Below are 22,742 nucleotides of genomic sequence, written 5' to 3'. Positions count from 1 at the left end.
GGCATTTTTTTGCATAGGCATATGAACAAAGACAAGGTATGATGTCTGCTGTGTTGCGAGGAAGAATGACATACCTGCTTATGTATTTGTCTTTTTTCTCTTATCTTTGGACCCTTCAAGCCATGATGGTTCCTAAAAGACATGAACATGAATGGTAGAACCATGATGGCAGTTAACCAGCACATCACCAGGTCTGCTTCATTAATCTATAATTATGCTGGTCAGGTCACCCCCAGGAACCCAACTCACAATGCTACCAGACTCTATTTGTATTGAGGAGGATTAGAGAAGGATTATAGCAGGTGTTCTTCACAGCACACTGAGCCTTGCCTTGGAATAAAAACTAGAACCTTAGGGGCTTTGTCAGGTTATTCAGTGTTAACTTGCTGGTGGAAGCGGTGAGGTAATACCGTGATTATCTATATCTCTATATCTATATGTATACATACATGCACACATACACACTCACCCACCCACACCCATATATATACATATACATATATGTACATATATATGTGTATATATATATTTTATATATATATTTTTCCCACTTTTGGTTTTTGGCTCTGCAATCTGCTGCTCTGTTTATCTGCCAGCTGCTTGGCTCGGTGCTCCATTAATCTCCCAGCTGCTGTGACTCTGGTGTCTTATATATCAGATGAAGCGGATAAGCAGAAGCAGAGAAATTGGTGCCCTGTGCTGTTTCTGGCCGTAGAAGGAAGTTTATAGAAATAATTTGACCCGAAATTTATGAAGCTTAGTTGCTCTGCCCATAATTAGAAAGAGGTAATTTAAAAATAATAGTAATAGCTCCATTTAAATAACACTTTCAGGTTAAAGAGTGCTCGACATACATTATCTCAGTTGGTCATAAAACAGCTGACATTTCTATAAGGCTCTGCATACTTTACACTTACAACAATGCTGTGAGGTAAATAACTTCAGTGTGTGTAGAATTGCAGAGGCTCATAAATGGAAGGGCTCTCTGAGGTGATTTAGTAACCTCTGATAGCTTCTTTACTCTATCCTCATTCTTCTTGACCCTTTCAGCTTTTGACTGTTACCTTCTACTCCTCCCAAATACTCTCTTCTCACGGTTTTGATGACATTACTTTCTCACCCCTCGATTTCTTTTTTACTGAATCATCATCCATGTCACAGTCCCTGACTGAAGGTATATCCTACAACATTTTTCTGGGGCCGCCTTTTCTTCTCTGTCTACACTCTTTCATTTTGGTGACCTTATCAGCTCCCATGGATTTACTTATCTCAATGAAAATGATTCCCAGATCTGGATATCCTGCCTCAGCCTCTCCTGAATGCCAGGTACACATCACCAACTGCCAGCAGGACATTTCTTTTTTTTTTCTTATTTATTTAGTATTTTATTTCCCGTAGTTATATGTAAAAAAAAAAATTAATATTTGTTTTCTCCCTTCTTTCCTCTTCCCCACTGAGAAGGCAAGCAATTCTATATAGATTATGCATGTGTAGTGATGCAAAACATTTCCATAATAGTCATGTTGAAAACATAGACAAACAACTCAAGAAAGATCCAAAAAGTATATAAAAAAAGTATGCTTCAATCTGTATTCAGACACCATCAGTTTTTTGGTGATGGGTGGCATTTTCATCGTAAGTCCTTCTGAGTTGTGGATCATTGTATTGCTGAGAATAGCCAAGTCATTCACAGCTGATCATCTTAAAATAATGCTGTTACTTTGTACACAAAACATTTCACTTTGCATCAGCTCATGCACGTCTTTCCAGGTTTTTCTGACAGAATCCTGCTCATCATTTCTTATAGTATAATAATATTCTATCGTAATTACATGCCACAATTTGTTAAGCCATTCCCCAATTTATGGGCATCCCCTCAGTTTCTAATTCTTTGCCCCTAGAAAAGAGCTACTATAAATACTTTTGTACATAAAGGTCCTTTTTGTTTTTAATCTCTTTTGGTTAAAGATCTAGTAGTGGTATTGATAGGTCAAAGGGTATGCTTGGTTTTATAGCCATTTGGGCATAGTTCCAAATTGCTCTACAGAATGACTGAATCAGTTCACAATTCCACCAACAGTGTATTAAGGTCTCACTTTTCCCACGTCCCCTCCAACATTTGTCTATCTTTTCTGTCCTATTAGCCAAACTAATAGGTATGAGGTAGTACCTCAGAATTGTCTTAATTTGCCAGCAGGACATTTCAAACTGGATGATCTATAGCTATCTAAAACTTAACATGTCCAAAACACAACCCAGTATCTTCCCGCCCACTCCCCAACTCACTCCTTTTCCAAACTTCTCTATTATTATGGAAGGTATCATCATCTTTCCAGTTTCCTGGTTTTGCAATCCCAGGATTATACTCCATTTCACTGTCAAATCTTAACATTTCTGCCTTCACACTGTCTGCCACTTCTGTCCCCTTTGTTATACGTTAACTTACATAGACCCCTTCCTTATTCAGGGCCTCATCACCTCTTACCTTGGTCCAGATCCAGAAGTGAGCATTTGTACACAAGATCTCAATGACTCATATACATTCTTTTTTCTTACCTGGCTGTATTCTAGTCAGGAGGCATAGACTTCTGAAGCCTCCAGGTGGTGAGAGACAGCTAATGCCAATGGCATACTCCCCTATTTGTTCACAGAGAAGCCGTATTCTAATTGGTCTCCCTGCTTCAAGTCTCTCCCCACACCAAATCATGCTTTACATCGCTGTCAATGTGACTTTTCTAAAGTAAAGAAAAATCTGATCATGCTACTTTCCTGCACAGTCAACTCAAATGGATCCTTATCTCCTTTAGTATAGAATGTAAGCTCCTCAGTTTCACATTCAAAACTTTGTACAACCTGGTTCCATCTTATTCTCCAACTTTATTACACATTAATACACTTCACTCACTGTATGGTCTAGTCCAGGGGTTGTAGCCTAACCAGATTAAAATGTAATTGAGAAATGTTTAACAAAATAAACAAAAATACAACACAACATAAATAATGTTAATCTGTAGTTTTGTAACTCAACATGAGGCCCATAGGGATCTATCTCTGTTTCAGTTTGACATTATTGGCTCTAGTCAAACTGACAATATTTCTCCTGTATGACACTCCACTTCCCATATCTTTGCCTTTGTACTCACTGTCCCTTATGCCTGGAATGCATTACTTCAATGTTCAGCTCAAGTACCATATTATACATTAGATCTTCCTTGATTCTCTGAAATGTTAACCCCCCCCATTACTTCATAACTATTATGTGTATGTGTGTATAAATATATACATATATATGCATATATATATATACACACACACACGTATGTATGTATATATACCATATAGACTTTGGAATCCTTTTCCTAACTCTTGAGGGACAGGGAGAATGGTAGCATCAATACCATTGATTAGAATCTCAGATTCTAATGTATAATTCTAATACTAGATAAGTTAATATCATTTAACCAAGTTATAACAATTACCTTTTACAATAGGGATATATGCTGTATTGCAATGAGAGAAATCCAAATATATTTCCCCCCAAAAATTGAAGGTATAACCTTCCCTCTACCATCTTGGTCCATTGGGAGAGTGCGTTCTGACTTAAAATGGTTGCTACAAAGCACTCATCCTCAACTGCTTTGCTTTTGAGTACAACCAAGTCTCTGGATGAAGTTTCTTCCTTGTTTGCAAAAGACAGTTTTTTAGTGTGGATTCATTTTTGTGTTGTTGGGTCAAGCAGGTCGTTTGGGGTTTTGCTCTTCACCAGGTTGGGCTGCATGCAAACTCTGGTCTGGATTCCAGATTCCTTGTACCCTTCTGACTGTTTGGAACTCACATAGTTGCAGCCTAATTCATTCTATCTCCAATACTCATTCACCTAATACAATTAAGAATAAAAACAACAGGAGCAGAAACAGCAAGGCCATGTGCTCATGGCTTCACAGTGAACCAAATAGGGGAGTATACCATTGGCATTAACTCTCTCTCCCCACCTAGAGGTTTCCAGAAGTCTATGCCTCCTCACTAGAATGCAGCCAGGTAAGAAGAAAGAATGTATCTGAGCCATTGAGATCTTGTGTACACATGCTCACTTCTGGATCTGAAAGTATCCAGAAAGTGGTACTACATGGTAGGCAAATTGAAAAATATAGCTGCACAATAGAGACACACACACACACACACACACACATACACACACGTGCTCCAAAAATTCCAAAACCCATATAGTAGATTGTATCGGGATGAGTATGCTACTTGTGTTCATAGGACTGTGCTCTCATTGACCAGTTCTCTGTTACATGTATATATATTTATCTCTCCTGTCTTTGTATCTATAATGTCTAAAGTAGCACAGAGCATATAGTAGGTGCTTAACACTTTTTGTTCCTATATTTCTTTAAGAGATTCTTCTAAAATGGTCATCTATCCTTTCTACTTGAAGACCTCTAGTGACTAATTCCTAAGATAATTCATTCCACTTTCGGACTTTTAGGAAATTTTCTTTTGTATTGAGCTGAATTCTATTTTTTGGCAACTTCCCTCTAATCCTAATTTTGTTCTCAGTGACTAAATCTTTACCGCATTCTATGTGGAAATACTTCAGATAACTGAAGATAAATATCATGTATCTTATATGGCAAGCATGATCTCCAGTCTTTTTATTAACCTTCTTTTCCTCCTGTAGTCATGGTTTAGTATCAATGCTCTTCCTAGAAAAAATGCCTAGAACTGAATGTATTACTTCAGATAAGGTTTGATTAGTGTAGCATACAGTGGAGGAAATTGAGGCTTAGAATGGTAAAGTGATTTTTCCAAGGCCACAATATCTGTAAATAATACAACTTAGGTCTAGAATCCAAGCATCCTAACTTCTAATTCTGGGTTCTTTCTACTATGATACTTTACCTTATCCCTTCTCCTCACTATCTCAAATATATTTCTTGTAATAAGAAGTGTGTGTTTCTAATAAAACAGAATACTGGTGCAGAAAGTATTTTGCTGTCAAACAGGAATAGCAGTTTGGAAGTAGACAAGAGGTTATTGATTCTCTAAGCCACAATCTATTTTACCATTGAGGTTCACTTCTACCATATGAAGATACAAACTCCTTAATGTTAGCACAAGCTGGGTAGGTCAATTTTTTGTTATTTCTTAGCTATATGTCATAAGTTGGTTTGGATATAAGCGTGACTTTGAATAACACATAAAAGGTAATAATTTTAGAGAAAAAAACCTAAGTTTTGATCATTTTACTAGAGTTAACTTCCAAAGACTTAAAAGGAACATTGCTAATATTTTTAATGGGATCTTGTCTCCCCAAGTAGATGGTAAGCTCTACAAGGGCAGGGCTTGTGTCTTCTATTTCTTTTGGACCCCTATGATACTGGGTCAGGCATATGGTATGTATTTATTAAACAATTGCTTTTTTTTATTTTGATGAAGCAATTAGGGCTTAAGTGACTTACCCAGGGTCACCAAGTAGTAGGTGTCAAGTGTCTGGGGCTTGATTTGAGCTCAGGTCATTCTGACTCCAGGGCTGGTGCTCTATCCACTGTTCCACTTAGCTGGCCCAACAATTGCCAATTTAAAAAGTTATTTCAACATCTTCTCTGGTTACACTTCTGGGCTATAGCTTATTAGCAAGCGGGTGAAGCACTGTCTGATGTAGCTTTACCAATTACATAATCATATTACCAACAGGTATTCACAGGTCATCAGGTAGTTTCTGATCTGGGGTGATTCAGACAGTGTCTCTGCATGCATAGAACAGTGGCAAGCTGGGCTTTGGTCTAAGGTGCTAATTTTTTAGGGCACTGAAAGGACCATTCTGGAGTATACTTCTTCCTTGCTGTCCCCCAAATAACTAAACCCCACGTGATATCCTCCATGCTTCTCCTCACTTTGGGTGACTAAACTTCATCTGAGCAATACTTCATTTCTATAGTGGCCAAACTCTGGACACAGGTCCACTAGATTCCCTCAGCAATAGTTAATCTTCCTGCAGGAAAGAAAGTTCTTGATGACCTAAGGTGGTCATACCCCAGGTGACCTTCCAACTTACCTCTGTTCTGCTTTCCCATACAACTCAATTCCTAGTTATAGCTATGACTCTGCTATGCTGAGACTATAGGCCTTTATGAAAGGATCTCATCTTAAAACTGCACATAGGCCATCCCTAAGGGAAACTTTTTGAGGATTTTTATTTGCTCACAAATGCCCTAGAGCAGGGGTGGGGAACCTGCAGCCTCGAGGCCACATGTGGCCCTCTAGGTCCTCAAGTGTAGCCCTTTTACTGAATCCAAACTTCACAGAGCAAATCCCCTTAATAAAAGGATTTGTTCTGTAAAACTTGGACTCAGTCAAAAGGCCGCCCCCAGAATCTAGAGGGTCACATGTGGCCTCCATGCCACAGGTTCCCTACACCTTCCCTAGACTTTACTGAGGACCCTTGATAAGATGTTGAATGGATTATGACCACAGAAGAGTCACCTGGACCTACTCTGACTCTTTGGGGTCTTCTGGACTAGAAGTTAACTTTGTCTTGAAACTTCCTGTTTCAGTTAGATTCAATTCACAAATTAAATGAAATTCTAAACAATGAATATTTATTAAATGCCTACTGTATGCCAGGGACTGTGTTAGTTGCTAGAGTTGAAAAGACAAAAAATAATTAAATAGTCCTCACTATCTGGAAAGTTACTGGAGGAAAGGAGTGGAAAACTACAGGTGTGTAGAAAAGTAAAATAATAAAATATAGTGCAGGCAGTGAGGGAGAGAAGGGAGAAATCAGACAAAATGCTTTGGAAAAGTTGAGGATAGTTGTTACCTAAATTAACTTTCCTTTGACTTTTCTAGCATATATTCTTAAACTTCATGTAACCCTGTGAATCCTAGTAATGTTATAGCTCCTTGGTAATTCAGAAGTGGTATCAGGAGGGGGAACCTATGCCACTGAAATGGGAAGATGCTTGAGGCAACAAAATAATGGTTCAGGCCTTCTCTTTTTTCTCTTTTTTTCTTTCTTTTTTTGCAGCAAATGTTATAATGAAAAATGATGGGATGTTTTAGGATCTCTGAAGGATGTTGTTTTCTTGGGTTTTAGAATTGGGAATGACTGGGATTCTATTTTAGTACCTTTCGGACTTCTTGTGCATCATGGGAAATTGTACTTTTCAGGTTCTCAAGGGAATAACAGTACTAGCACCCTGCTGTGTCCAGACCCTTCAAACGTTAAAATGTTTATATTAGCCTGCATGCAGCTGCCCTGAACTCCTTAAATGAAAAATACTCAGTAGACATTTTTGTTAGTTATTTCAATGTAGAGGGAAATATTTTTCTCCACAGGGTATTTTAAATATCCCTTTCTGTGGGTGTTAATGGTACACAGTAATGTGTTCCAGCAAAATAAAAATAAAGCTTCTAATCTCTGCTTTACAAACCTGTGGTATGACTATGTCCTCCTATAGGCAAAATGACAAAGAATGAAGTATACACAAAAAATTATACAGATGTCTCACTTAATAGAGTTTCAAAAGGCTGCTTTTAAAACACACAGGAGTTTGTGAGAGAGATCAAGTAGCAATCACTTTTTTAATGGCAAAGATATATTTTCATTTTTCAGTAGAGACATTCAACTGGCAAAAGATTTATGAAACTTGCTAACTTAAAAATACTTTCATCTATTTTAACCACTGTAAATAGTTACATGTCACTATACTTATTGCTCAGTTAGGAAAGGAAGAAAACTTTAAAACCAGTCATAATTAAAAAAATTTTTTTTTTTCCCAATGCTTGTGAAAGATACTGGAACAAATATCCCAGGGACACATGTTGTATAATTAAAAAGGTTAAACTGTTACCCGTCTCATAATGCCATATCCTATTCTTTAGAGACAATAAGAGGACGGTCTTTGACTCTCTTCAAGTCTTGTTTACTTAAACTGACTAGAAATGTCATAGTGGTAGTCTTGATGAGGCATGTGCACATACCTTGGGACCCAAAAGCTGATTAACTTCTAACTCATTAGGTTTAAGCAAAGGTTTCTGGTCAATGAGAAGGAAAACCCCAACTCTATCAATTCTTTAAGTGCTTGGAAAGACTTGTTTACTTTTAAAAATAGAATGAGATCTTCCAAGGCAAGAACAATGGGCACCTTTATGAAAAAGATTTACACGCTCCTTGAGCCCACAAAGGAATTAGACAATGCATCTGCAGCTTTCTCATATAATGCAAGACTTATAATCTGAACCCAAGAAGCTAAGAAGGAACAAATAAGTTGAAAGCACTCATTGAAAATATCCTAGCAAGGATGGCAACAATATCAATAACATCAGGCCTTCTACTAACGTGTTTGTGTTTAATCTGCTTGGTTAGATCTCCATTCCATTAGGCTGGGGTCTACTCTGGTTCTTTCTCTGGTCTAGTGCAAACTTAATTATATGAAAAACAGTAGAGATTCTGTTTAACAGCCAAGAGCAATCCTGGCACTCCATGGGGGCCCCCAAAATGGTTAGAGAAAACCACACTGAGGATGTCTTCCTTGGAGACTGGATATGGGAAGGGATGGTTCTGAGCAGATGGGTATCACAAAGGCTCCATATTCTTGTATAGCAGTCCTGCCCCACTGCTATCAGAAGTCTTTCTTCCTCATGTACACGCAGGGGCAGGTAGGCATATTTATTATTATGGCCCTCATATTGTTTCACACACTTACTGGCCTTCAGGTCCGGTAGCTTGATCTTCCTATGCATTATCTGCTGCCATCAGGTGCTGCTCATTTTGTAACACTTGAACAGATGTCACAGCTGAGATGACTCAGCAGGCAGATTTCTAGCCCTGGTCTTTTGGACTTTGGTGAAACAGATCAATAGTGAAGACCTGCCCAGAGTGGCAGCCACTGAACAGTACAGGGGCTAGGTGGAAAACTGTTGTGCCAGTATATCACTGGTCCCAAATGTCTGCTGATGACAGTCACTATGTTGGTTAAAAGGATCTTTCTACACAAGCCCGTACTGAAGCAATTATTAGCCTGGAGTTCAGGCACCATGCACAAGACCAGGCAGTGGAGATCTTAAAACTGCAAAGCGTGCCAGGTTGATCTCCTGGCCTGGTGTTGCTGAACAAGAGGCAGAAAGTAAACTGGCACAGCCTGGAGTCTGCAATGCCCATGAGACAGAGCAAAACATGGGAATCTGGATGAGTCAGAGAGGCCCATCCTACCGAATTACCTTATGTAATTCTGTATGTATTTTATGTAATTTACCAATCTTATGATTGATAAAGCAGAAGTTGTCCTACATCTCCACAATGAGAGCCTTGGTTCCGCTAAGGTTGGTGATGCCATACTTGCAGCATCCATGCTCCACATCATTAACTGTGAATACCCTCTGCCTAGCAGTGTCAGCTACCAGCAGTGTCAGGTTAAAGTGATCAGTTCCAACAACTGAGGAATCAGGGCTCTGAATTTCCACCTTCTTTCTCTTCATGCACGTTACACATAACTCATGGACTAGTTGGCAATAATTGGTAGAGAAGAGCAAACCCAACTGCCTCTTGTTCAACAAGGGTGATGGATGGTTTCAATCCAATTCTGTCTGATTTCTCTTTCTTTCTTTTTCTTTCTTTCTTTCGTTCTTTCTTTCTTTCTTTCTTCTTTCTTTCTTTCTCTCTTTCTTTCTCTCTTTTTTTCTTTTTCTTTCCTTCTCTTTTCTTTCTTTCTTTTTTTTTCATATCCTCTTCCTCCAAAAGCTTCAATCTTCTTCTCTGCCTCTCCTTGTGCTGGATGATCTCGCTTGTGAGGGGACTGCAGTTGTTACGTCCAGGAAGCAAGAGGAAATAACAGTTCTTTTAGGGATCAGAATAAAATCCTGGCAGTTCTGGCACTTAAGAACTTGCGATTAAACTGGAAGCTGATGAAAAGACTCTAGTATTGGTGTCAGAACTTTGAGGACTATGAGATATCTTTGCTCTCCATCTTTTCGTTAGAATTATGCCTTCTATTCCAGTGACGGACACTGCTCGGCTGGTAACTTCTTCCATATTTTTGCCTGCTGTATGAGCCTCTCTTCTTCATTTTAGTTATGTTATCCTGGTCAGGTTACTTAAATCTGATGCTCAATTTCTTGATCTGTAAAATGGGTCGAAATCTCACAGAGCTGTTCTGAGAATCAAATGATGCAACCTGCTTCTCTACTCTCAATGTGGGCTCTCCTTCCACATGTTTGCTCCTGCGCAACCCATGCTGGAATCTCTTCCAAGTGCTCCCACCCCCTCCTACCCAAGACTGGACTTTCTGCTCTTTCTTCCCTTTCTCCAACGTCCCCTCTCTTCTTTCTCCTCCTGTCCCAGGCCTGAGGTGCGCATGGAGAGGAAATAGGGGTCAGTCTCGAAAGAACGAGACGGGGTTTGGGGAACCGGGCTTAGTGGCTCCTGCAAACCTACCCGGGCTTCAGGTGTAGCGCTTCCTGCAAAACCCCAGAATCTGCATCAATCATTTTTAGTAGAAATTAACATTTTAGAGAGTTAATAAAAACCATGCCAGTAGCTTCTGATTCAAGAACTAGTTTATTAAGGCTACAGGAGAGAATTCACTAGACTAGGAGCTGGACCTCTCTGCCTGAGTGAGGTGTTAGCTTGTTAGACTAAGAGTAAATCAATTCTCTGAGAGCAAAAGAGAGTTTTGGATTGTATTAAGGCATTCTCTGGTGCTGGGTGGAGTACAGAGACTCTGAGATGGGTGTTGGGACTACCAGCACTGGATTATCATCACTGAATAAAGTCAGACACGTGGATCAGCAGCACCTCTCAGTGACTAAATGACTATATGACTATATCATTGAGGTAAATATACCAGTCTTTGGTATCCAACGCGGCAATGACCAAAAGAGAGGTATCCATGAAAGATGCTTGGGAGAGGAAAACAACATTTCCCCATCCAAATAAAAATGGATAATTTTGAGTGAATTGTAGGGTAAATCTTGGACATGTACCAGATAGGGTAACATTATTAAGACTAACGTACTTGGAGGAAGATGGGAAGTGGCTTACTCAATAAAAAGCTCATTAGTCACTCTTACTACCACTCTTATTCTTTTTCTCATGTCTAACAATTACCATGCTTTGGGAATTCATCTACTCATCCTACACTTAATTTTCCTTCATTGTTTTCAGAGGCATAACAGAATAACTAATTTCTGATGCATCTTAACCATTTCTAAAAGATATTTATTTCCAAGCATTTAATTGTCTTTAAACCTTTCCCCTTGACTTCCTCTAAGTTCAACAAATCAACTCAGCAAATATTAAGCACCCCATAGTTACTAACACTGGGATAAATGTTATGGGGAACACAAAAGAATTAGGCACTATGGTTAGGGATGTTAAGGAATATACATCAAGCTGAGGGTGCAAGTCTTCATATACACCAAAAAAGATCAGTAGAGAAATGTGCAAGTAAATATATAATCAAGTATAGTTGAAAGTAGAAGTGATTCTATTCAAGGATGAAAGCAACCAATGAGGGTTGTAGTTTCCAAGGTCAGATATCGTAGAGGTCGTGAGATTTCAGTTGGTAATGGAGGATGGGTAGGTGTTGGATTTATTGTGGATGGCAGAACACTGTGGCTAGTCATTAGGTGAGCTACAGGAGGTTGACCTTGTAATGTTAAAAAGCACCAAGCACAGATCCCTGGGGGCATTCCATTGGAAACATCTTTCAAAGTTGCCACTGAACCATTAATGACTAAGCTTTGGGTCTAACCTTTCGGTTGTGAAGAAAGTGCTTGCCATTCTTCAAGGTTTTTTTTTTTTAAATCAATTAAAGCAGTTATTATCATAATCTGATATTCTCATTAAATGAAGAAAATAGGAAACAACATTTACTGAATTTCAAGGGTGATAGCAACATTCACTGAAATTCAAGAATGACACCTGTAGCATTTTTCTAGGTGTGGTTGATTTGTTACTTTTTTCCCCCCTTTCTTTCTTTGTGAAGCAATTGGGATTAAGTGACTTGCCCAGGGTCACACAGCTAGTAAGTGTCAAGTGTCTGAGGCTACATCTGAACTCGGGTCCTCCTGACTCCAGAGCTGGTGCTCTATCCTCTGCACCACCTAGCCACCCCTGCTTACTTTTTTAACAAAGGGGTTTTGACTTCTTATATTGCCCATGAGACTGTTAGGTGCTATAGGGGACAAAGATCAATAAAATATCACTGCCACCCCCAGGTTATTTACATTTTAGTAGGGAAAAAAATACATCTACAAAAAAGAACAAAAAATGCAAGGCAAAAACGTGGAAGTGTAATAAAAGAGGTGCACAAGAGTCTGTGTTAGTTTAAAGGGGAAATTACTTGCATTTAGGAAATCAGGGAAGATTTTGTGGAGGGAACAACAGTTCACCTAATTCCTGCAGGATGAGTAAGATTTAGACAAATGTAGTTCTTAATGGTAACTCTTTAACTATTGTACCCTGCACAGTTGTATATCCACCTAATAGGAGAATAATAATTTGATAATCATTCTCTTTCAGAAACACATTTTTTTTTATATCACATAGAACATAATTGAAAAGAATTGCTATGATCAATCAAGATGACATCCATTTCTTCCTCTGTATTTACCAGGTCAGCTCTTTTGTCATCAGATGATATTAGTTTTGTGTACAGGCCTTGTTTCTTACAAGCCATGAAGGAAGTTGTATATGCTTGGGATCTTTGTCTGACTGCCTATAACCCATCATTCTTTCTTACTGTTGATTAAATTTCTCTATTCTCTTTGATGCTGGTTTTTCTCTGAAAGCTCAAAATACTTTTTTTTTTGCTAGTATACCATGATAAGGAATAAAGATTCAGGTCTAAATTTCACAAGTTTCAGTAACACTTTTTCTAGTTTCAGAAGAGTTGTGGGAAACACTAACAAGAGCAGTGGCTTTATTCTTTCATGTGCTTTTGAAAAGATGCTCATCGTACACTCACCTTGGTCTCAGGGAGCTGTGGGGACTGTAGAACTTTTCTACATTATGAGCCATTTGAAGGCAGGGGAGGTCTTTTGCCTCTTTTTGTTTCCGCAGCACTTAGCATAGTGCTTGGCACATAGTAGGCACTTAATAAATGTTCATTGATTGATGAATTGATAACATCCCCCAAAGAGGTATACCTATGGTAATAGCTTGGAAAGTTTCCCAAATTTATCCCTCCTTGGCAGTTCATTAGTTGACTGAAGGTCATGCATTTAGAGTGAGAAATTGTTTTATGCCTTTTCTGTCTTTCATCTTCATCCCAAATTCTAAGTAGGCAACATGAGAACATGGAAAGAGAGAAGGCTCTGGAGTCAGCACTGAGGTTCAAATCCTGCTTTTGACCATTGTTTCTGTGATTTTAGGCAATCTGCCATTTGTTAAGTGCCTATCATAAGCCTGATGTTGTGCTAGTCACTGGGGGATACAAAGAATTAGGCAATTTCTGCCCTCAAGGAGCTAACTTTCTTTTAAAGGAGTACACATTGTCATATATAATTATAGTGAATTAATACAAAGTAGTTAAATGCAAAGTGATTATAGAAGGGTGACATTGGCTGAGGAGAAATTAAGAAAGGCTTCATGTAAAAGGTGATGCTTCAGTTGAGTCCTGAAAGAAAGGATTATATGAGGCAGAGGTGAGGAAGAATTGCATTTCAGGTATGAGGGACTATAGGTCCCTTAACCTCCTCGGATCTAAATGTTCTAACCTGAAAAGTGAGGAGATGGCCTTGGAGGTCTCTTCCAATGCTAGATCTTTGGTCTAATGATACCAGTGAAGATTGGGTTGAACATACAGAGAGGATGTAAATATACCCATTGAACAGAATCAGCCCCTTCCCCATACAGAATATTTCCTCCCTCCCATGGCCCCGTAAAAGTTTCTATTTGCTGCTACACATCCCTACTTCTATGACTCATTTACCAGGAAATTGGGGGTGTTTGGAGTGTTCAAGGAGGACTAGAACTTCTGGTGTGAAGGTTTGCTAAGCCTTTTCAGGGCTTCTCATTCACCTTTGGTCTCCACCTCTCACCCAACTCTCACCTGTGGCTCCAAGTAACTGTAGTATGCACAGTGGCCACACCCTGTTAAAACCATCTTGGCAGAAGGGCTAAACCAAGTGGAGAGTAAATTTCAGGCCTCAAACCAGTAGGTGGTTGAAGGTGGCTAAAGCAAGCACTGTGGAGCACTTAGAGCTTGGTCAGACATCGAAGATGCTAAGGTCATCTACTGCACCCTGGTCCATCACCAGTCATCTTGACTTTTGTCCTGTCACTGGATTTCAGTGACTCTGGAAAAGAGAGTGAGGTTGATGTCTTTGTGCAACTTTGCCTCACTTAAATCCAATTCACGTGCAAGTTAAGTTGGAGACAAAAATAACAATCAGGAAATTGGTAATTGCTCTCTTGTCACAAATATCTGTCTTTCTTCCTGGGCTCTACACCAGTGGTATCAAAGACAAATAGAAACATGTCCCTAATGCTGCATATAGACTTAGAAAACCATAAATTAACATCATCTATATTTTATTTTATTTTTATTTATTTTGTTAAATATTTTCTAATGGCAGTACCCAAGAGCTTTGCTGAAGGCGGGAAAGTTTGACACTTATGCCCTACACAGTCTACTGATTCAAGGAAGGTGTCACTGAAAATAATAATCTAAACCAGTTTGTAGCCAATGAGAAAATTTAAAACTGGATCCTATAAAGCTCGTGTGACTCGAGACAATGTTTTCTTTATTTTTACATAAAGATGGACAGGATGAATAATTAAATGTGAAGGAGACTGAGATGTCTTGTAATGCCAAATAACTTTAAGTGCTACAGAATTTTTCTAATATTTCTGTAATCTTTCATATTAATTGACTTTTATCTCATACCCCCCCCCTTTTTTAGCAAATTAAAGGACAATGGAAGGACAGATCAGCCTTTGTAGGAAAAATAAAGGGAGCTATGTGTTTTCCTCATAGAAATGAATTGAAAGGATGATTGTTCAAATCCAAATTTAATCCATGGGTTTATGGCTGTGTGGTTGTTTTAAGGAAAGCAGATTACAATGCATATACTTCTACCCCAATGTTTTCTCTCCTTCCTACCCAATCAAAAATGCAAATAGGCAACGTTATACCTGAAAGGCGGGTAGTACTTTCTTAGATTTAGACAAATGAACCAACAGACTTCTGATATGTAAATTGCTTGTACTTACAAAAGAAATAGGGACTGCCTAAACAAGTGCCTATTCTTAAGAAGAGACTATTGCAACATTTAGTTCTATAAATTAAGAATCTAGAATAATGACTTTACACACTTCAGTAGTCAGAATTCTTGCGTGGCTGTATGCAAAAACTGTACATCAAGTAGTGGCCATTTTTTTTGTTTTGCTAATGAATTTCTACAAGCTTGGGTAGGGCTAGGCTTTGGATGAACAGAGTATGCTACTAGGCCTGTACTTGAAGCATATCCAATTGGATAAAACGTATCAGAAGTTCTAATTGGTGGAATAAGCTTCAAGAACCCAGAATTATTTCCACATGTTGATGAGGTATTGAAAAGGGACTTTAGTAAAGAATAATTTTCTAGAGCTATCAAATTTTTATAAAGTATACTTGATTAAATTTGAGTCTGAAGTTGTTTGATTTACTTTTGTTTTAAGCAGCACAATCTGTTGGTTAGGGAACAAAAGTAAAGGTAGTAGGAATGTATAGCATATTTTTTAAAATAAATTTATTTATTTTTAGTTTTCAACATTTACTTCCATAAGATTTTGAGTTCCAAATATTCACTCCATCTCGCCCCTCCCCCCACCCCAAGTTGGCATGCATTCTGAATACCCCTTTCCTTAGTCTGCCTTCTCTTCTATCTCTCCCCTCCTTCTCTTATCCCCTTCCCCTTCTATTTTCCTGTAGGTCAGGATAGATTTCTGTACCCCATTTCCTGTATTTCTTATTTCCCAGTTGCATTTTTTTTAAACATGTGTTTTTAAAACTTTGGGTTCCAAATTTTCTCCCTTCCTCCCTCCCCACCCACCCTCATTGAAAAGGCAAACAACTCAATATATGTTATACATGTGCAGTTATGCAAAATACTTCCATAGTAGACATGCTGTGAAAAACTAACTCTATTTCCCTTAATCTTATCCTGCCTCCCCCATTTATTCTGTTCTTTCTTTTGACCCTGTCCCTTCTCAGAAGTATTTGCTTCTGATAACCCCCTTTCCCAATCTGCCCTCCTCTCTATCATCCCCCTACTCTTTTGACCCCTTCCCCACCTATTTTCCTGTATGGTAAGACAGATTTCCATACCCAGTTGAGTGTGTATGTTAATTGAGAATAAGATTCACTCATTCCCTCTCACCTTCCCCTGTTTCCCCTCCACAGTAAGAGCCTTTTCTTTTCTGTTTGAGATAATTTACCCCATTCTCCCTCTCCCTATCTCCTTCTTCTAGTATAATCCTCTCTCACCCCTTAATTTTATTCTCCAGATATGACCCCTCCATCTTCAATTCACCCTGAGCCATCTATCTATCTATCTATCTATCTATCTATCTATCTATCTATCTATCTATCTATCTATCTATCTGCCTATCTATCTATACATGCATATAATTTTTTCCCTTCAACTACCCTAATGCTGACAAAAGTCTCATGAGTTACAAATATCATCTTTCCATGCAGGAATGTAAATAGTTCAACCTTAATAAGTCTCTTATGATTTCTCTTTCTTGTTTACTTCTTCATGTTCCACTTGAGTCTTGTATTTGAAAGTCAAATTTTCTATTCAGCTCTGGTCTTTTCATCAAGAATGCTTGAAAGTCCTCTATTTCACTGAATGACCATTTTTCCCCCTGCAGGATTATACTCAGTTTTGCTGGGTAGGTGATCCTTGACTGTAATCCTATTTCCTTTGCCCTCCAGAATATTATATTCCATGCCCTGCAGTCCCTTAATGAAGAAGCTGCTAGATCTTGTGTTATCCTGATTGTGTTTCCACAATACTTGAATTGTTTCTTTCTGGCTGGTTATAATATTTTCTCTTTGACCTGGGAACTCTGGTATTTGACTACAACATTCCTAGGAGTTTTCCTTTGGAGATCTCTTTCAGGAGGAGATTGGTGGATTCTTTCAATTTCTATTTTGCCCTCTGGTTCTAAAATATCAAGGCAGTTTTCCTTGATAATTTCTTGGAAGATAATGTCTGGGCTCTTATTTTGATCATGGCTTTCAGACAGTACAATAATTTTTAAATTCTCTCTCCCGGATCTATTTTACAGGTCACTTATTTTTCCAATGAGATATTTCACATTATTTTCTAATTTTTCATTCTTTTGGATTTGTTTTACAGTGTCTTGATTTCTCATAAAGTCACTAGCTTTCAATTGCTCTATTCTAATTTTTAAGGAAATATTTTCTTCAGTAATCTTTTGGACTTCCTTTTCCATTTGGCCAATTTTGCTTTTTAGGGCATTCTTCTCCTCATTGGCTTTTCAGACCTCTTTTGCCATTTGGGTTAGGCTATTTTTTAAGGTGTTATTTTCTTCAGTATTTTTTTGGGTCTCCTTTAGCAAGCTGTTGACTTGTTTTTCATGATTTTCTTGCATCACTCTCATTTCTCTTCCCAGTTTTTCCTCTACTTCTCTTACTTGCTTCTCAAAATTTCTTTTGAGCTCTTCCAAGGCCTGGGATTGATTCATATTTTTCTTGGAGGCTTTGGATATAGGAGCTTTGGCTTTGTTGTCCTTTTCTAGTTGTATGTTTTGATCTTCTTTGTCACCAAAGTAAGATAATGTAGTCTGACTCTGTTTCTGAGGTTTGCTCATGATCCCAGCCAAATCCTTGAGTTTTAAACTCTTTGTTAATGTAAGAGTCTGCTTCCAATGTGGAGAATGTATTGTTCCAAGCTTCAGGGGTTTGTACAGCTGTTCTCAGAGATACTTCTAGGGACCTGTAAATCTTCAGTTTTTCCAAGGTGCTATGAGAAGGGGCGAGGTGTTTCCTCTCTGCTGCCACAACAGACTCTACTACACCAGTGTTCCTCCTCACTCCAGGACCACCCCTCAGAACTGTGACCCAGATCTAAGCACGGGCAAAGCAAGAGATTCCTGCCTTAGCATTGGCAAAGAGATCCCTGCAGTCCTCCTCTGATCAGCCACTTGATTACCCCTCAGTCTGTGGGCTGGAAGCTCAGGAGGCAGCTGCTGCCCCAGGCTGCGCTTGCGACTTGCAACTGAGACCTAGCTTCTCTCTCACCACTGCAGAAACAGTCTTTTCCCACTGACCTTCTAAGTTGTCTTTGGCGTTCCTGAGTTGAGAAGTCTGGAAACCGCCACAGCTGCCTGCGATTCAGTCCTCTGAGTCCTGCTCCAGGTTCGCTGTGGCCTGTGCGCCCATGCCGAACTGCGCTCCTCTTCCCACCCAGTGCGACATACCTTTCCAATCAACCATCCAGGTTGTCTTGGGCTGAAAATTTGTTTCACTCTGTCTTTTTGTGGGGTCTGCTGCTTTAGAATTTGTTGAGAGCCATTTTTTGTAGGTATTTGGAGGGGTTTGGGGGAGAGTTCAAGCAAGTCATTGCTTTCATTCCACCATCTTGGCCTAGTATATGTTGATGTTATAAAAATGACCCCAAACTCAGTTCTGAAGACTGGTGTCTCAAAGACTTTTTATTAAAGAAGTTGAAGTGTGTCCTTTCGATTCTCCTGAGAAGTGGGCACACTGCCTTGGAAGGGGAGAATTGTGTGAGTAAAAGAAGCCAGAACAAGCTTTATAGTTAGTAATTGCCTAACTCCTCCTTTCTGGATCAGGATTGGTCCTAATCCTTCTGGGTTACAATCTTCCTTATATGTCCCACCCCAACATACATTATGTGCCTAGAATTGTGTTATCACTACCTCCCTGGACAGAGAAGTTAGCCTGTCTGTGCTGATTTCTTATCTACTTATGTGGAAACTTAACTCTTCCATTTCTCACAGTTGAATACTCTATTTTGATGGAATGGGACTTCTTCCATTTAACATCAATTAAGTTATTATATAATTTAAATAACTCGAAGTTATACAACTAATTATAACTATATATTATAAATAATTATATTAGGTTATGCTATATTATACTATATTGTATTACAATGTATTATATTCATGTAACTAATTACACAGGGTGTTCCAAAAGCTTTCATAGCTTACAACTACACTAAGACTTTTGGGACACTCCTGGATATATTGAAGACATGGTGGGCGATCTCTAACTGACCTCTAGGCACTGTTTCTGACACTCCAGACTCCTCTACCATGCCTTGACTGCTTTGTCACCCTCATTGTCCCTTCCTCTCATTGCTGAGTTACTCCTAGAACCTCAATTTTGAGGAATGGACCAGGTCAGACCTCCTGCATTCCTTTCCTGGTTCTATTTATGACTCTCTAGATGTTGCCACCATCTTCCCACATCCATGCTTTCTCTAACACCTCCTCCTCACCCAGTCCCCTAGGTTGTTCAATTCCCTTTTATGTGTTGTCCTCATCTATTAGGATTTAAATTCCTCCAGTGTAGGGACTTTCTTTTTGCTAACATTTGTATTCCCAGTCCTCAGTACAGTGCCTAGAACACAGTATGTGCTTAATAAGTGCTTGTTGATTTGACTTGACCTGTGGGCCAATGTTGCCTCTTGGCTGCATTTTTAATAATAAGTCCATGATATAACAGGATATAACATACTTTCGTTACTGCTTCAAAAATGCACTATTACTTTAAATGACTTTATTGACAGTTTTTTATAGGACCAAATATGGTAACAGTCTTCCTAAAAAGCTTACCTTCTTTTGTCTTTCTTTCTCAGGTTGGTGAGACTCTCTTAGTCTATTTATCTTTAGGGTAAATGCTTATCTCTTTTCTTTATATATGTATCACAGAGGTTGTTTAGTAGGTCTCTTTGTAATGTAGTTTTTCTGTGTCAGTGTTTCTTTCTTTTTTGCATTTGTGTATGGATTTGCCTTTCTTGGTTTCTCTCTCTTCTTACCTTCACTCAGAATCCCTTGACTTGTTATAATAAAGAACCAAGGTACATATTTTGTCATTAGTGAATTGGTGATTTAACAGTGATCAATCTGGCATCCATTGCCTGAAGGCCAAGAGTGTTACATTTTATACATTTTTCCTCCCACCCCACCTCCCACACTGTTTCCCCAAAGTGGGTTGGGGCTCCATTCCCCATGGATATTATTCTGTTGTTCCATTATTCCCTCAGTGGCTTTCCTACTTTTTTGTTGTTTTTTGTTCAGTCATTTCAGTTGACTCTCCAAGATTCCATTTGGGATTTCTTGGCAAAGATTCTGGAGTGATTTGTCATTTCCTTTTCCAGCCATTTTACAGATGAGAAAACTGAGACAAACTGAGTTAAGTGAGTTGCCTAGGGTTACATAGCTACTAAGTCTCTGAGGCTGGATTCAAACTCAGATCTTCCTGACTTAGGACTTGGCGCTCTACCCACTATACCACCTTGTTGCTCAAACCTGCTCCTACACCTTAGTTTCATTTAACTACTAATAGTTGGATTAGGTTTTACTCCCAGAATTCCTTAGGATTTTTTTTTTTTAGCTTTAAACTAGAATCTGCTTATTTGTAACTTTGAATATGAAACTTCTAGGTCTTTAGGGCCAAGCAGAACAAAAATAAACTCTATTCCACATGATAGGCCCTCAAACACTGAAAGAACACTATAAGTAGCATCATAGAGAAGTGGAAAAAGACAATGGATTTGTAGTCAGAGGTTCTGGGTTTGAGTTTTGGCTCTGTTGCTTATTAGTCATCACTTTGTCAAAGTACCATCATTTTCTTGTGCCTCAGTTTTCTCATGTATAAAATTAAGGGGCTGGATTAGATGATTTCTAAGCTTCCAATCTACAAATAAATGAATGTTTATTAAGTATCTATTATGTGCCAGGCACTATGCTAAACTGGGGATACTAATAAGAAAAAGAAAGACTGTCTCTGCTCTCAAAGTTTATGGTCTAATTAGAGAAAGACAACAAACAAAAGTAAGCTGAAAAAGGAAGGGAGAGTGCCAGAGGGTACCAGGTGATGGTAGAGTTGAAACCAACAGAGCAGCTGCTGACAAACAAGAGATGGCTGGAATTTTGAGCCCTCTATAAATGGATGTTGTGGGAGGGATTTTTTGCTTTCCTTGCTCTTCACCCCGGCAGTCAGAAAGGCAGAAGCAATCAAAGATGCTGATAATTTATGAAGAGCAAAGCTGAAGCAAATCTCTAAGATGATGAGTTTCCTTTTGATGAGTTTATCCTGGGCAGGAAAGGAAGAAGATGATAATGGAGTGAAACCAAGCAAATCAGTTGATGGTAAAAACAAAACAAAACAATCCCTCTACTTTATATTTTGTTAATTCTTTTAATAAATTATGGCATTTAGAATTGAACACAAGGGCCTAGATGTAAATTAACTAGCATAGAAGAAAGCCAAATGTTCACACCCCTTATTCTGGACTTTATGGCTCTCTCAATGCTGCATAACATTGCATTAGCTTTTCTGGCTACTCTTGATTCGTATTGACATTTCAGTCCACTAAAATCTGCAGATCTTTTCCATATGAACAGTTGTCTCACTATGCTTCCCATATCCTGCAGCTGTTCAGTAGATTTTTGAGCCCAAATGAAGGAGTTAACACTTTCCTCTATTCAATTTCATCTTATTAAGCCTTCACTATTACTATAGCTAGGGACCTAGGTTGTGAAGTAGAAAGAGTCTGTGCCTGGAGTCAAAGGACTCATCTTCCTGAGTTCAAATGTGGCCTTAGACATTTACTAGCAGAGTGACCCTCGGTAAGTCACTTAACCTTATTTGCTTCAGTTTTTCATCTTTAAAATGAGCCAGAGAAGGAAATGGCAAACCACTCCAGTTAGACATAACTAAAAAATGACTCATTGATGTAGCCTGCTCATGTTTGTTGTGAGATCTAATCTGTCATCAAATGTTACTTATCCTTTCCAGGGTTGTACCATCTTTAAATTTTATAAACATTCCATCTTTGCCGTCATTTAAGACATTGCTAAAAATGTTGATCAGTACAGGGCCAAAGAGAGACCATTATAAAAAGATGAGGTCAGCTCACATCTTCAGTATTATGTTGAATACCAGATGTCATATATTGGTGTGGGTCATATCAAAGTCTTAGAGGTTTTTCTATCAATGATCTATAGATGATAAACCAGAAATTTAGAACAAAGAAATGAAGCAGAGTTCAATTCATTATGATTCCAATAGGATTTTGTTGTTGTTCTTGGCTTTTCTTCTCTCTTCTATTTCCATGGGAAATCTATAGTATCTCTTGGGGGCTGAGCAAAGCCATACATCCTCAAATATAAAAAGTCGTTGGCAACTTGTTCAAAGGGTCACAGATAGGGAATTTTATGAGATATTAGAGGCCATCAAGTATACTCTCTTCATTTTAAATATGTAAAAACTGAAACACAGAGAGTTCAAAGGCCTTGCCAAGTGTAATGTAGCTATTAAGTATCTAAAGCAGGATTTAAACTCATTTCTTCCTGATTCTGCACTGGATTCAGGGCCTGGTGATGTTTGGTAACTCTGTTGCCTGTAGAGCAATTCTGGGTTGCAGTTCCAGGGTGGAGAAGAGTGCTTATGGTAAGTCACAAGGGAATAGGGGCCTTGGTCATAGTCCCAAGGTAGAAAGGAACACCAGCATTTGTAGCGGCAGGA

The 22,742-nt window shown here is 38.7% G+C and overlaps 1 pseudogene; it reads right to left on the bottom strand.

The window, feature by feature from the left end:
* Positions 1-8,431: 8,431 nt before the first annotated feature.
* LOC114036079 lies at positions 8,432-10,073 on the bottom strand (annotated as a pseudogene).
* Positions 10,074-22,742: the final 12,669 nt, after the last annotated feature.

This window comes from Vombatus ursinus, unplaced genomic scaffold, assembly GCF_900497805.2.
Source record: "Vombatus ursinus unplaced genomic scaffold, bare-nosed wombat genome assembly UNPS02009573.1, whole genome shotgun sequence".
NCBI lineage: Eukaryota > Metazoa > Chordata > Mammalia > Diprotodontia > Vombatidae > Vombatus > Vombatus ursinus.
This window is presented reverse-complemented; position numbering and strand designations above follow the sequence as displayed.